General features: G+C 40.2%; 1 protein-coding gene across 8 annotated transcripts in view; it reads right to left on the reverse strand.

Annotated features, from left to right (window-relative positions):
- The window catches only part of SYT14 (synaptotagmin 14), a 223,181-nt gene that overhangs the window by 14,969 nt on the left and 194,623 nt on the right, over window positions 1-13,589 (reverse strand). The gene's annotated exons all lie outside the window — the stretch shown is intronic.

The following is a 13,589-nucleotide window of genomic DNA, read 5'->3' on the forward strand; positions in this document are numbered from 1 at the left end:
AAATCAGGTAGGAACTTGTAAATATATGCAGAAAAATGTAAGATGAAAATGATAACAGAACTCCTAGTAAGTAAATGTACTGGGCTTTTTATTAATACTAAACTGACTCCACCTTACTTGTAAAACCACTTATATTTTTAAGGTAAAACTGCTGACCTCTACAATGATAATGACTATTAATTTGAATATTTTCTGTTGAATTTATTTTCACTATGGCCAGAAGATACTGTCTTGTTTTTTAATGTAATTTACACATGAACGGCCCCCATGATACTTTCCTGAAAATGGGGCGATGAGAGCAGGTAACCAGAGGCGTCACCAGCTGCCGTGCTGAGCTGCCTCTCCGATGGTGGGCTCCGTCCTCAGGGCGCTTTCCTAGCCCCCAGGCACTGAGCATCCATCAGGTAGGAAAGCAGAAGATAACCAGAGGCCGTTTCAGGAGGAGAAACAAGAAGAGCCTAACTGCTCCAATCCTGCCCCCTTCCCCTCAGTGTAAAGGAGATCGGCTCTGTATTTTGGTAGGAGTGAAACACCAGCTGACTCTAAAAGATAATTTATTGGGATGAGCAGGGGATGGGTGGAGTGGTGTTGGAGTCAGGATGCTTTGGGTTGCAAGTGACAGACAATGGCTCCTGGCAGGGGAAGGAGTGGCCCTCACACACAGGGTCTGCCCAAAGCCACAGGGCACAGAGGCCACCAAGACATCCCTACTAACAGAGGAGGGACCAAAAAAAAAAAAAAAAAAAAAAAAGCATCCAAAGGGATGGACAAAGAGAGCTGGACGGCGGCAGCAAGCCTCCTGCCGTCTGGTGTGTCCCCGTGCCCTCACTAGGAGACTCATTTCGGCCCGCAGAACACTGGCCTGTCTCCCCCCCTCCAAGGAAGCCTGGTGCGGAGAAGCTTCTGTCAATGGCAATCAAACAGCTACCAACTGGGGAGTTCCTGCTGAGGCACAGTAGGTTAAGAATCAGACTGCAGTGGCTCAGGTCTCTGCGGAGGTACCAATTTGATCCCCAGCCCTGTGCCGTAAGTGAAAGGATCCAGCATTGCCACAGCTGCCGTGTAGGTTGCAGTTGTAGCTCGGATTCAACCCCTGGCCCAGGAACTTCTATATGCCCTGGGTGTGCAGCCATAAAATGACAACAAAACTGCTGCCAACTTTAGCTGGCTTAGGAGACACGAGGGAATTCGCTGGCTTATGTACACGGCAGTTAATGAGAGGCAGCTTCAGGTGCTCAGGCAACCAGGCCTCCACCCGTGTCACTTGGAAGCAGTTTTCCTCTATTTTGAAGTTTTTCCCCCCTAAATTTAGCTTTATTTGCAGGTAGACTCTTTGCTCTGGGTTGCCAGATAGTTTTCAGCAGCTCTGGGTGTTGTGGGAAAGAGGAAGACAGCATTCTGACTGCTCCATCCAAACCCTTAGAACTGACGCGTCAGGGCCCAGGAGATTTAATTCTGGGGCTTTGGAGGAAAGTCACTTCATCAAAAATAAAGGAGCAGGTTGGTCTCCTGAGCAAAACCTGGGTCCTGTGGCTGCAAGGAGACATGGATGCTAGGCAGGAAAAGAGATGTCTACTACAGAGCCCGTTCAGCCTTTTCTTTTGTCTTTTTGCCTTTTCTAAAGCCGCTCCCAGGGCATATGGAGGTTCCCAGGCTAGGGATCTAATCAGAGCTGTAGCCGCCGAACTACGCCACAGCCACAGCAACGTGGGATCTGAGCTGCGTCTACGATCTACACCACAGCTCACAGCAACGCCGGATCCTTAACCCACTGAGCAAGGCCAGGGATCGAACCCGCAACCTTGTGGTTCCTGGTCGGATTCGTTAACCACTGAGCCACGATAGGAACTCCACTATTCAGCCTTTTCTCCTGTGGCCTTCAGGGAGGACTATACGCTGGCCACTGAGGAGCCGCTCCTGTTGCCAGTGTTGTGCCAGCTGTGATTGCTTCCTTCCGTCTCTCTGCTGGCTTTGGTCTGAGGTCATTAGCTTGCAAGAGCCAAGGGAGAGGAAAAGATGGTTTGGTGAAAAGGAAGGTTACTATACTCATGGAACATAGCTCTGATACTCAGGTTAGTTAACAGAGTGGGGAAAAAAACAACTCTCATTTTCTTCTTTTTTTCTTTTTGCTTTTTAGAGCCGCACCTGCAGCATATGGAGGTTCCCAGGCTAGGGGTACAATCAGAGCTACCGCTACAGCATCACAGGACCTACGCCACAGCTCATGGCAGTGCCCAATCCTTAACCCACTGAGCGAGGCCGGGGATTGAACCCACAACCTCATGACTCCTAGTCGGATTCGTTTCTGCTGTGCCACAACAGGAACTCCTCATTTTCTTTTTCATACAGAAAGTTTTTTCAAATTAACATTGTAAATGTATTGATAAGGTTTAAGATATACAAAATTGGAAAACAAATAAAAACAAAATCTTTTATATTACCAATACTTGAATACAGTGTCAGGTAGAAATGGTCATAAAAATTCCGGCTCTGATCAAAACTTCTATATGTATACATAGGTATATACAGTGTATGTACCATATATGCCATAAAAATAATATGTACACATATATATTATTTTTTGCTGCATTCAATACGAACATATTTAATTTGGTGCTTCTGCATATATGCTTGTAAGATTATTAGAAAGTTTATAAATTTGTTTTCACACTCTCAAACTACTCCTATACTATATGAACTATTTCAGAGGATAAAAAGTACCCAGTTTCTCTTTTGAGATGTATAATTTTGATACCAACTAGGCAAGAACATAAAATCATAAACCAATCTAGCTTATAAACATATGCAGAAATCCCAAGTTAAACACTGTTCAATTGAATTCATATATGTGTGTGTATATATATATTCCGTCAAATAGATATTATTCCAGGAGTTATTTGCTCATTGAAGTTATAGGTACAACCTGCCTTTGACACTTAACCATCTGTTTTCTTTTTCTTTCTCATAAGAATCTTTTTGACTACTGAGTTTCTTAATGTTTATAAGCCTTTTTTCACATTCTCTATTACTCCTAAATTACTTTTTAAGAATTTATATTTTCAGAGGAGTTCCCATCATGGTTCAGTGGTTAACGAATCGACTAGGAACCATGAGGTTGTGGGTTCGATCCCTGGCCTTGCTCAGTGGCTTAAGGATCTGGCGTTGCCGTGAGCTGTGGTGTAGGTTGCAGACACAGCTCGGATCCTGCGTTGCTGTGGCTCTGGCGTAGGCCGGCGGCCACAGCTCTGATTAGACCCCTAGCCTGGGAACCTCCATATGCCACGGGAGAGGCCCTAGAAAAGGCAAAAAGACAAAAAAAGAAAAAGAAAAAAAGAAAAGAAAGAATTTATATTTTCAAAAAAAAAAAAAACCGCTCATTTCAAATTTGTTTTTCTAGTTATTCTCTTTATGATTTTGAAATTTCCACTCAATTGATGATTATATCCTCTCTTCCTTTACCATGTTCTTCTTTCCTGGTCAATACCGCCAGAGATTTAATTTATCAGCAATTAAAAAACTTCGCTTTTGCTCTTTAAAACCTCTTTACTATTTTTCTTTCATTAATTTGTCCTTGGTTTCTGACTTCCCGAATTGAAGAATACTTAGCTCATCGCCTTGCACTCTTTCTTACCTTCTTACAAACATATTTAAGGCTATACATTGCCGTATAAAATCATTATATCTGTATTCCATAAATTTAATAGCGTCCTCATTTTGTCTAACTACTACTTCTTTTTTGTCTTTTTAGGGCTGCGCCTGCAGCATACGTAAGTTCCCAGGCTAGGGGTTGAGTTAGAGCTACACCTCCGGTCTACACCACAGCCGCGTGGGATCCAAGTCCCATGTGTGACCTACATCACAGCTCTCGGCAACGCCAGATCCTTGACCCACTGAGGGAGGCCAGGGATGGAACATCGGCCTCATGGATCCTCGTCAGATGCGTTTCCGCTGAGCCACGGCAGGAACTCCTGATTCCAACTCTAATTTCCATTGTGCTTTCCTCTCTGACCCGGAGTGGATTTAGAGAGCTTTTGGTTTCAGTATCTACACACCTGCTACTCCACTCCCCAGTCACGGAGGTCCAGCTGAGGGACTCCTTGGTGTTCCTCAAAGACCACGCACCCCCCTGGGTCTCAGAATGGGTTGCTCATCTGCTCGCAGTGTTCTTTCTCCGGGTATGCAAATGACCAACCCACTTCTCTTCCAAGCCCTTGTCTACACCTTACACCGCCCACAGCGACCTCTTACTGAAGTCGCCTCTCTTGTCCCACCAGCATTCCTGACCCTGCCCGTCTGTCTCCTCGGCCCACAGTACTTAGAAGCCGTCTCACATACTGCCTACTTACTATATTACCTTTACTGTATCTCAAGTCTCCCCTTCCTCCTAGTGCATTAAATTCTAGGCAGGTCAAAATGGATTGCTGATTTTCATTAACGTACACCAAATAACTAGAACAATGTCTGGAATGCAGTACGTGTGTGTGTGTGTGTGTGCCAGAGATATTTGTTGAATGAATTTCTAACTTCATTCCAATGTGTTCAAAGGATGAAGTTCGTATGATATTGATTCCTTGATATTTGTGGAGATGGCATTTGTGGCCTGGTATACAGTTGACATTTATGACTGCTCTACATGCTTCTGCTTATCAAGCAGACGTCCACACATACACGTTAAATTAAACTTGTTACTCAAACCTTCCACATCTTTGCTGATATTTTTCTTCTTGATCTATCCACCTCTGCTTAGATTTTCTACATGCTTAACGGTCTCTTGTCCCTCACCGTCACTTCTTCCATCTGTTTTCTTCCTTTTGAATTCAGTGTTTATTCCTGTACAGCTATGGCTTTAGTAGTTATCGCTGCAATGACCTATGAGTGCTCAAGTCTCTTGGCCTCTGCCTGAAGACATCTGGAGTTTACTCCCTTTCCTTAGCGATAGTTTAGGTGACCAGAACATGCTAAGTTGGTAGTTTATTTGCCTTGGCCCCTTAGAGATATTACACCACTGTCTTTTTCGGTGTTCAGACAGACGGTTGTTCCCTTATATTTTCTGTTCTTACTTTTATCCTTGTGTCTTTGGGGTTTCATCCTATCCCTGTAATTTTTATAGGTGTGGACTCACTTTCGAAAATCCTGCTTAGCACCTGTACTTTTTTAATCTGACGATCTACGTATTTCCAATGTTGCCTCTCACTTTTTTTAGCCTTTCACTCTGGAGTTTTTAAGAAGAAAATATATGTAACATTCTCATTCTACCCTTCATTCTCCCTACCCTGTTATTCATATTTTTCATTGATTCTATTTTTAATGACTCTATTTTTCATTCTGGAAGTTCCATATGGTCATTATTTAAATCTGCTTCTTTCCCCATATTGTCTTGTTCTTTCCTTGTGGTTTCTATTACTTCTCTTAGCTCTTTATTCACTGAAAGCATATTTATTTTATAACCTTTCACAGTGTTCTCTTCGTTCAGGTCCCAACTATGCCAACATAACTATCTTTTGGGTCCGCTGACTGTCATGCATGGGGGGGTCATTTCTTTCTGCTTATACTCATTTTTAACGTGAGCTCATCTTGAAGGGAGATTGCTTTTTTTCTGGGGGAACTCTGTATTACCTAGCTTTAGCTACCTGAACAAAACAGGACATTATTTAAGGAAAAAAACTAAGAAGTAAGGGGGACAGTGTACTGGTAGAAAACCAATGATATCTATTACACACTCGTATCTAATAACCAATTCTTAGTTTGTGTGACAATTTTTAGAAATATTCATCTTCATCTCACAATCCTGATTTAATTTATTTGTGGCCAGACTTCAGGCCATTGGCAAAACATTAAGAGACCAAATATTGTTTTATCTTACTGAAGGAAACAGAATAGAATAGAAGCAAAGCAGTTTGGGAAACTCAGCAGTATGAGTTTACTGAATGTCTGTTCAGCACAAAGCACTGTAAAGGGGTGAGATAAACTGATTTTAAGGCAGACTATGATAAAATGCCTTGAGAGGTTTGTGGGAGAGTACAGGTGGATGTGATAAACTCTGGGATATGAGAAACTATGCTCCTGGGAAGAGATTTTTAAGTGGGCCCTAAAAGGATTTCCATAGGCATAGGGAAGGGCATTTCAGACAGAGTGTGATGAGCTAAGACCCCCAAAGTGGATAGCATATTTGGTAAGTAAATTGATGTGGTGTAGCTGCTGTACGTGGGGAGATGGGTGGAAAAATATAGCTGGAAAGTAAGGCTGAAGTCAGTTTTTTTTTTTTTTTTTGGTCTTTTTGACTTTTTAGGGCTACACCCATGGCATATGGAGGTTCCCAGGCCAGGGGTCTAATCAGAGCTGTTGCTGCCAGCCTACGCCACAGCTACAGCAATGCCAGATCCAAGCCATGTCTGAGACCTACATCACAGCTCACAGCAATGCTGGATCCTTAACCCACTGAGCGAGGCCAGGGATCGAACCTGCAACCTCATGGTTCCCAGTCAGATTTGTTTCTGCTGAGCCACAACGGGAACTCCTGAAGTCAGATTTTCCTCACTGTCTAGATGCGCATTTCCATCATAAACTTACCATATTATATTGCACGGTAACCACTGCTTTCTTTTTCCTACTAGACTGTAAGTCTCTTGAGATTAGAACCTTTGTTTTATTCATTTTTTAATGCCCCCAAATTAATACAGTATCTGTCTCTCACTCAGCAAGCCCTTAATAAAGATTGTTGAATGAACAGAGTAAGTTGTAAAAAAAAATGCAATGTGGGGGTGAGAAAAATTAGACCTGCTCTATAAGCAGTGGAGAGCAAGCAGCATTGCGGACTGGACAGCATCTCAGATCCATGTCTTAGAAAAGTAACAAGGCGAAACACAGGGCATGGCTGAGCGTGTGGACAGAAGTCACGACTGACTCTGTTGAACAGCTGAGGACAGGTGAGCCTCTCCTTGAGACAGTACTTGTCTATCTTTGTGTACGCTTTCCATCAGCAAAAATGCACAACTTTTCACTCTGTAGCAAAACACAGACTTTAAAAGTATCTGATTTATAACTACAATTATAATTTACCTATAAAGAAACATAATTTATGTTATTGAAGATTAAAAACATGCTACGGTAGGCACAATCACATAAGACTTTTGTAACCTAACAGCTTTAGCAGATATTAACAACTACGACTTTTGTTTCAAAATTAAAGTAGCTGACTTCTCTCTCTACCTACTGATCTATCATATTTCTGAAAACCGCAAAGCTTTCTTTTTCTGAGTCACTGGAAACCCAAATTGCATTGTTGAGGTAGTACAGATTCTGTACCCCAGAAATGCCCTCATATACGCCTGGGTGGGGGTGGGGCGTGAGCCTTAAAATCGGTCCCTAAGCTTACGGAGTACCAGAATCGGTTATTCCGATGCACGTTAATGTTGCCCAAAAGTGTTCAAGGCTCTCTTTAAATAATTTGTTTTAAATGAAATGATTAAATTTGTGTTTTAAAATAGAAATATATATTTTTTTACTATTGGAAAATAAAATAGAATGATAATTAGAAAAACAACCGCCTAAAATGATTACAAAAAGTCTCCCAAGTTTTTTGGGTAATATTCTATTATCCACAGGCTACTGGTTTTCTAACTGTGGTTAGTGGACTCTACTGAATACTTGAATATATACATATAGGAATAACTTTTATGGCCATACCCAGGGCACGTGGAAATGCCCGGGCCAGGGCCTGAATCTGAGCCACAGATGTGACCTACACCACAGCTGCAGAAACGGCAGATCCTTTTAAACTACTGCAATTGCACCTGCGCCTCTGTAGCAACATGAACTGCTAAAGTCAGATTCTTAATCCACTGCACCGTGGTGGGAACACCCTAAAATATATTTTTAACTATTTAAAAGCTGAAATATTAGACAGGCACACAATGAGTATTACAATAGAGAGGTGACACAGCGCAGTGGTAAGGAAAGCAAACCTTGGAGCCAGACTACCAGAGTCTGTTAGGGATGGAATGTCACTCAAGGCACAGTTCTTAGCATCTCCAAGCTTTAGATTCTTTACCTGAAAAATGTGGAATCATCTACTTTCTTAGTAATAATGTCAACTCTTAACATATTAGAGAACAGCAGTGCATTTACTTGTACAGGAGGTTTAGTTTAGTATTTTGGACTGAAGATTCACCTGCCTCCCCCCCCTTTTGTCTTCTGTCTTTTTAGGGCCACACCCATGCCACATGGAGCTTCCCAGGCTAGGGGTCGAATTGGAGCTGTAGCTGCTGGCCGACGCCACAGCCACAGCAACGCCAGATCTAAGCCATGTCTGAGACCTACACCACAGCTCACGACAACGCCGGATCCGTAACCCACTGAACGAAGCCAGGGATTGATCCCGCAACCTCATGGTTCCTAGTCAGATTCGTTTCTGCTGCACCACGATGGGAACTCCTCACCTGCCTTTTTGTTTATTGATAAGTATTTGGAGATTGCAGAGCAAGCCATTTTAAAAAAAGCTACCATTTGTAACACCTTACCTGTGCGAAGCAGACTTGTATCTTTATGTAATATGTTATGTAATATTTTTAAAAGAAATTAATTTCAGAGCTGACATAAAACTAAAACATTATCAGCAGCTGTATAATTGTACGTATCTGTGCTTTGGACAAAGACATTTGGATTTATATGTAAGCTCTGACTCTGTGCCACCCGTATGACCTTGGATATGTCTTAAAATTTCCTTGAGACTCAATTTCCTTATCCATAAAACAAATATAGAGGTAGTACTACCTCAGAAATTTTGTTAATTTTTTGCTCATTAAAACAGCTCCATTATTTTTCATATTTGCTATTATAAATAAATATTATAAGGCAAGATTTCTGTTAGTAAAATATCACTTTCATCTGTTTTATATATTTGGGCTGCCAATATTTCATTGAAATAAAGGATGTAAATATTTGAAATACTTAAAAAATCATGGACCACATTGTCTTATATGCTGTTCTGAATGGCCCATTCTAATGACCAAATTTTAAACACTGTAAGACTGTGCTGCCCCCTGCTGACCCAGTTTCTCCAATATATTTTGAATCTGAGAAGTCAAAACTTATACTTTAGCATTACAGTTAAGTAACCCTATAGTAGGCTGGAAGACTATAACAATGCAGATAGTAAAATACTCAGTGTAGCTCTAAATAATACATGAAAATTTTCAAGTTACTTAAGAACAAACAGTCTGATAGTGGGAACAAGTAAACATATATACGCTCCCAACTAAAATTTAACAAACTTGATACCCCATTCCGCAGAACGCTGCAAGTGCTATTGTTTAAAGTGCTGCTGACACCTGGTGGAAAATTAGCCAAATATATACACTCTGGCTTAAAAGTAATTTTCAGTAACTATTTCCAATTCTTTTGCTGAATTAACAGCAGCTTGATCTTTATTTGCCCACATTAGAACAGCATTTGTATTCTGGTTAGTTGCAGTGCACAAAAATTATATTTCCTATGCTAGAAATCTTGGGCATCTTTTCCCTTTTAATTTCACATACCCAACCAGACACATCTTGGTGGGTTTTCCTCCAGAAATCACCCCCAAGTTGGTTCATCCTTACGATAAAAACTTCTCTCAGAGAGTGTTATCATTTAGTAGTGCAAAGAATATTTGACAAAAAAAAAAAAAAATCAAAAGAGCTAAGAGTGATGTTATCTGTTGCTAGCTCCAAGACTCTGGGTAACTTACCTATTGAGAGTCTCATTCTTCTCCACTGTAAAATAGAGATTCTTGTTCATGGCCTGTCCAGTTATAAGGTTACATGAGCCAACACCTGAGAAATGTTTTGAAAATACTCACTAAAAGACAATTTTATGTTTATAATGCAATAGCCTCTTGGTTAACTTTTCCCCGTTCTAATGCTTCTTGACACCATAGTCTATGCACTCTGCCATGGGTGTATGGAGTGAGGAATGGCAGATGGGAGGGATGGGGAGAGAGCAGGCAAAGGAGAAATCTCCTATGTTCAATTAGGTCATCCTTCTGGACTACTCAGTCTGTGGGTTGTGTCTCATTCTGACACACTGTGTCACCATTCTCCATGCCAGGGGAAGGACATGACGCACTGGTAAACTAGATGTCTACGAAATCAGTTTTGATGGTGACATACTTCTTTTCAAAAATACTTAAGAGCAGAATGGTGAAGTAAGGACTTCTGAGAATCTGCTCCTTCATAAAAGCAATAAGAATACTGGCAAAAACTGTCAAAATTGATGTTTACAGAATAAAATTTACCAAAGGTTTGCAATGATCTGAGGAGTGCATATTTAAGAAAAGTAGCTGAATATCAGTAAGAACAATAAGTTTCAGGGCATTTTTAATTTATCCTGTTCCCACCTCCCTCTCCTCAGTTTCACAAGAGCTTTGAAAGCCAACAGCCTCACAACTACTGTAGCTGTGACACTGGAGGAGTAAGAAAAGGTTTGGAGCATCCTCACAGTCTGATTCTCAGAGAACTATCGTTATTTAAATTGTCTTAAAAGTCCCTGAAAAGCTCCACTCTCAGGGTTTTTTATTTGACCTTACTTAGAGCCTGATATAGGTGTACAGTATACCTGAATCCTTAGGAATTTGTGGGAAACAATCAATGGCAATTGTTTAACATCACAGATCCATGGGAAAGTAGTATCAACTGAGGCTAACAAGAGGTTGACTGAAAACCTTAGAAGGAAAATCTTGGGCATGAGAAGTTCATACAGGAATTTGATAAGCTCAAACACATTCATAAGAATCTAAAGTCCATGCACATGTGTAAGATTGGGCTCATACCTAAGAGAGACCCAAGCATGTCATAAACTCTAATGTCTAGCTGACCTTGAGGTTCTGTGCATGTATGGAGTGAAAGCTAAGATGTAGTTGTAAACTTAATATTGCAGCATTGAAAATATGCCCCAATATACAAAGTGCAAAGATTGGGGGACTTTGATACAAAGCATTCAAAGAAATCTCTGAACAATCATTAGCTAACAACTCATCTAACTGAACAGAGAATCCAGTGACTACTCATGACATATAATACAGACCTTACAGAATTTATCCAGGAAAGTCACCAAACAAATAAGGAGCAAAAGCAACAATAACTGCAGCAGCAGGAATAGCAATGATTTCCTGAGTTGAAACATTATAATATTTTTAAATGTCCAGTTTTCAAAAAAAATTAAAGCCATGCAAAGAAAATGAGAACGTATGGCTCATACACAGTAGAAAAAACAGTCAATGGAAACCGTCCTAAGGAATACCAGATACTGGACCTAATAGGTAATATTTTAAATCAGCTCTTTTAAATATGCTCAAAGAAATAAAGAAAACTATGTCTAAAGAATTAAATAAAACTATGAGAACAATGTCTCACCAGATAGAGACTATATATAAAGAGATACAAAATATAAGAGAAACAGAGAAATTCTGGAATTGAAAAGTATATTAATTGAAATGAGAAATTCACAGAGGGGTCAACAGCAGATTTGAATTGGCAGAAGAAAGAATCAGTAAATTTGAAGATAAGCCAACTGAGATTATTTGGTCTGAGTAGAAGGGGGAGAAATGATCAAGAAAAGGAAGAGAGGCTCAAAGACCTGTGAGACATTATCAAGCATTCCAGCATATGCATAACTGGCGTTCCAGAAGGAGAGAAAACAGAAAGGTACAGAAAACATTTAAATAATGACTAAAAACTTGCCAAATTTGATGAAAAACACTAACATGCACATCCAAGAAGCACAACAAACCCCAAGTAGAAAACACTGAAAGATATTCACACTTAGACACATATAGTCAAACCATAGACAATGAAATAGAATCTTGAAAGCAGAAGAGAACAATCCCATCTCATACAAGGTATCCGCAGTAAGACTGACAGCTGACTTCCTATCAGCAATCATGGAGGCCAGGAGGAAGTGGCAAGTCATATCCAAAGTGCTGAATTCAACACCCAGTAAAACTATCCTTGAAAAAATGATAGAGAAATCAAGAAATTCCATCGTGTCACAGTGGAAACAAATCTGACTAGGAACCATGAGGACACAGGTTTGATATCTGGCCCTTGCTCAGCGGGTTAAGGATCAGGCATTGCTGTGAGCTATGGTGTAGGTCACAGACATGGTTCGGATCTGGTGTTGCTGTGGCTGTGGTGTAGGCTGGCAGCTACAGCTCCAATTTGACTCCTAGCCTGGGAACCTCCATATGCCACAGGTGTGGCTCTAAAAAAACAAATAAAATAAATAAATAGATAAAAAGAGGAAGAAATTCCCAGATAAATAAAAACTGAGAGAATTTACTACTAGTAGACTGCCTTATAAGAAATATTAACAGGAGTCCATTAGGCTGAAATGAAAGGACACTAGACAATAACTTGAACCACATAAAAACAAAGAGTATCAATAAAAGTAACTACATAGGTAAATACAGAAGACAGTATAAATGTATTTTAGTTTTTAACTTATGGTAGCCTGAGATAATGCTCTCCCTGCCCCCAAAAGGTCCACATCCTAACCTCCAGAAACATGAATACGTTACCTTATACGGCAAAAAAGACTGTAGGCAGGATTAAGTTAAGGATCTTGAGATGGGGTGATTACCCTGGATTATCTGAACGTGCTCAATGTAATCATGAAGGTCTTTGTAACAGGAAGTGAGGAGAGCAAGAGGCAAAGAGAGAGTAATATGAAGATGCTCTGTTGCTGCAGTTGAAAATGAAGGAAAGGGCCATGAGCCGAGAATGCAGATGGTCTCCAGGAGCTGGAAAAAGGGGGAAAAAAATAAACAGGGCCCTGGAGTTCTCTGGTGACCCAGTGGGTTAAGGATCTGGCATTTTCACTGCTGTGGCTCTGGTGACTGTTTTGGTGTGGGCTCAGTCCCTGGTCCAGGAATTTCCACATGCCACGGGCACAGCCAAAAAGAAAAAAATAAGGAAAGAAAAAGGGATCCTCCTCCTCTGGTGCTTCCAGAAAGAACACAGCCCTGTTGATATATTTGGGACTTTGATCTCTAGAAATGCAAGATAATAAGTTTGTATTGTACTAAGCTTGTGGTAATTTGTTACAGTGGGAACAGGGACATAATACATAACTCTTCTTCACTATCTAAAAGACATGGAGTAAAAAATAACTATAAAATTTGTTCATAAACTTATAATGCATAAAGATGTAATTTGTATGACAATAATAACATGAAGGACAGGGAAGGGAACAAGAACAAACATTTTGTATATTACTGAAATGAAGTTCATATTAATCTGAATTAATTATTTTATATTAAGATGTTAATTGTAATCCCCAGGGAAACCACTAAGACTAAAACTTAAAAAATACAGTAAAAGAAAAAACAAGGCAATTAAAATGGTATACTAGAAAACACAAAGGAAGGCAGTAATGGAGAAAGAGAGAAACAAAAAAGATATAAGACATACAGAAAATAATAGCAAAATGGCTGTTTTATTTATTGATAATTACATTAACTATAAGTGAACTAAACAAATCAGTCAAAAGGGAGGGGATGACTCAACTATATGCTGACTGTAAGAATCATGTTAGACTCAAAGACACAAGTAGAT

This window comes from Sus scrofa, chromosome 9 (assembly GCF_054392235.1).
Source record: "Sus scrofa isolate SSC_HxYL_T2T_F1_AM1 chromosome 9, Sscrofa_HxYL_maternal_Yorkshire_Landrace_v2.0, whole genome shotgun sequence".
Classification (NCBI taxonomy): Eukaryota; Metazoa; Chordata; class Mammalia; order Artiodactyla; family Suidae; genus Sus; species Sus scrofa.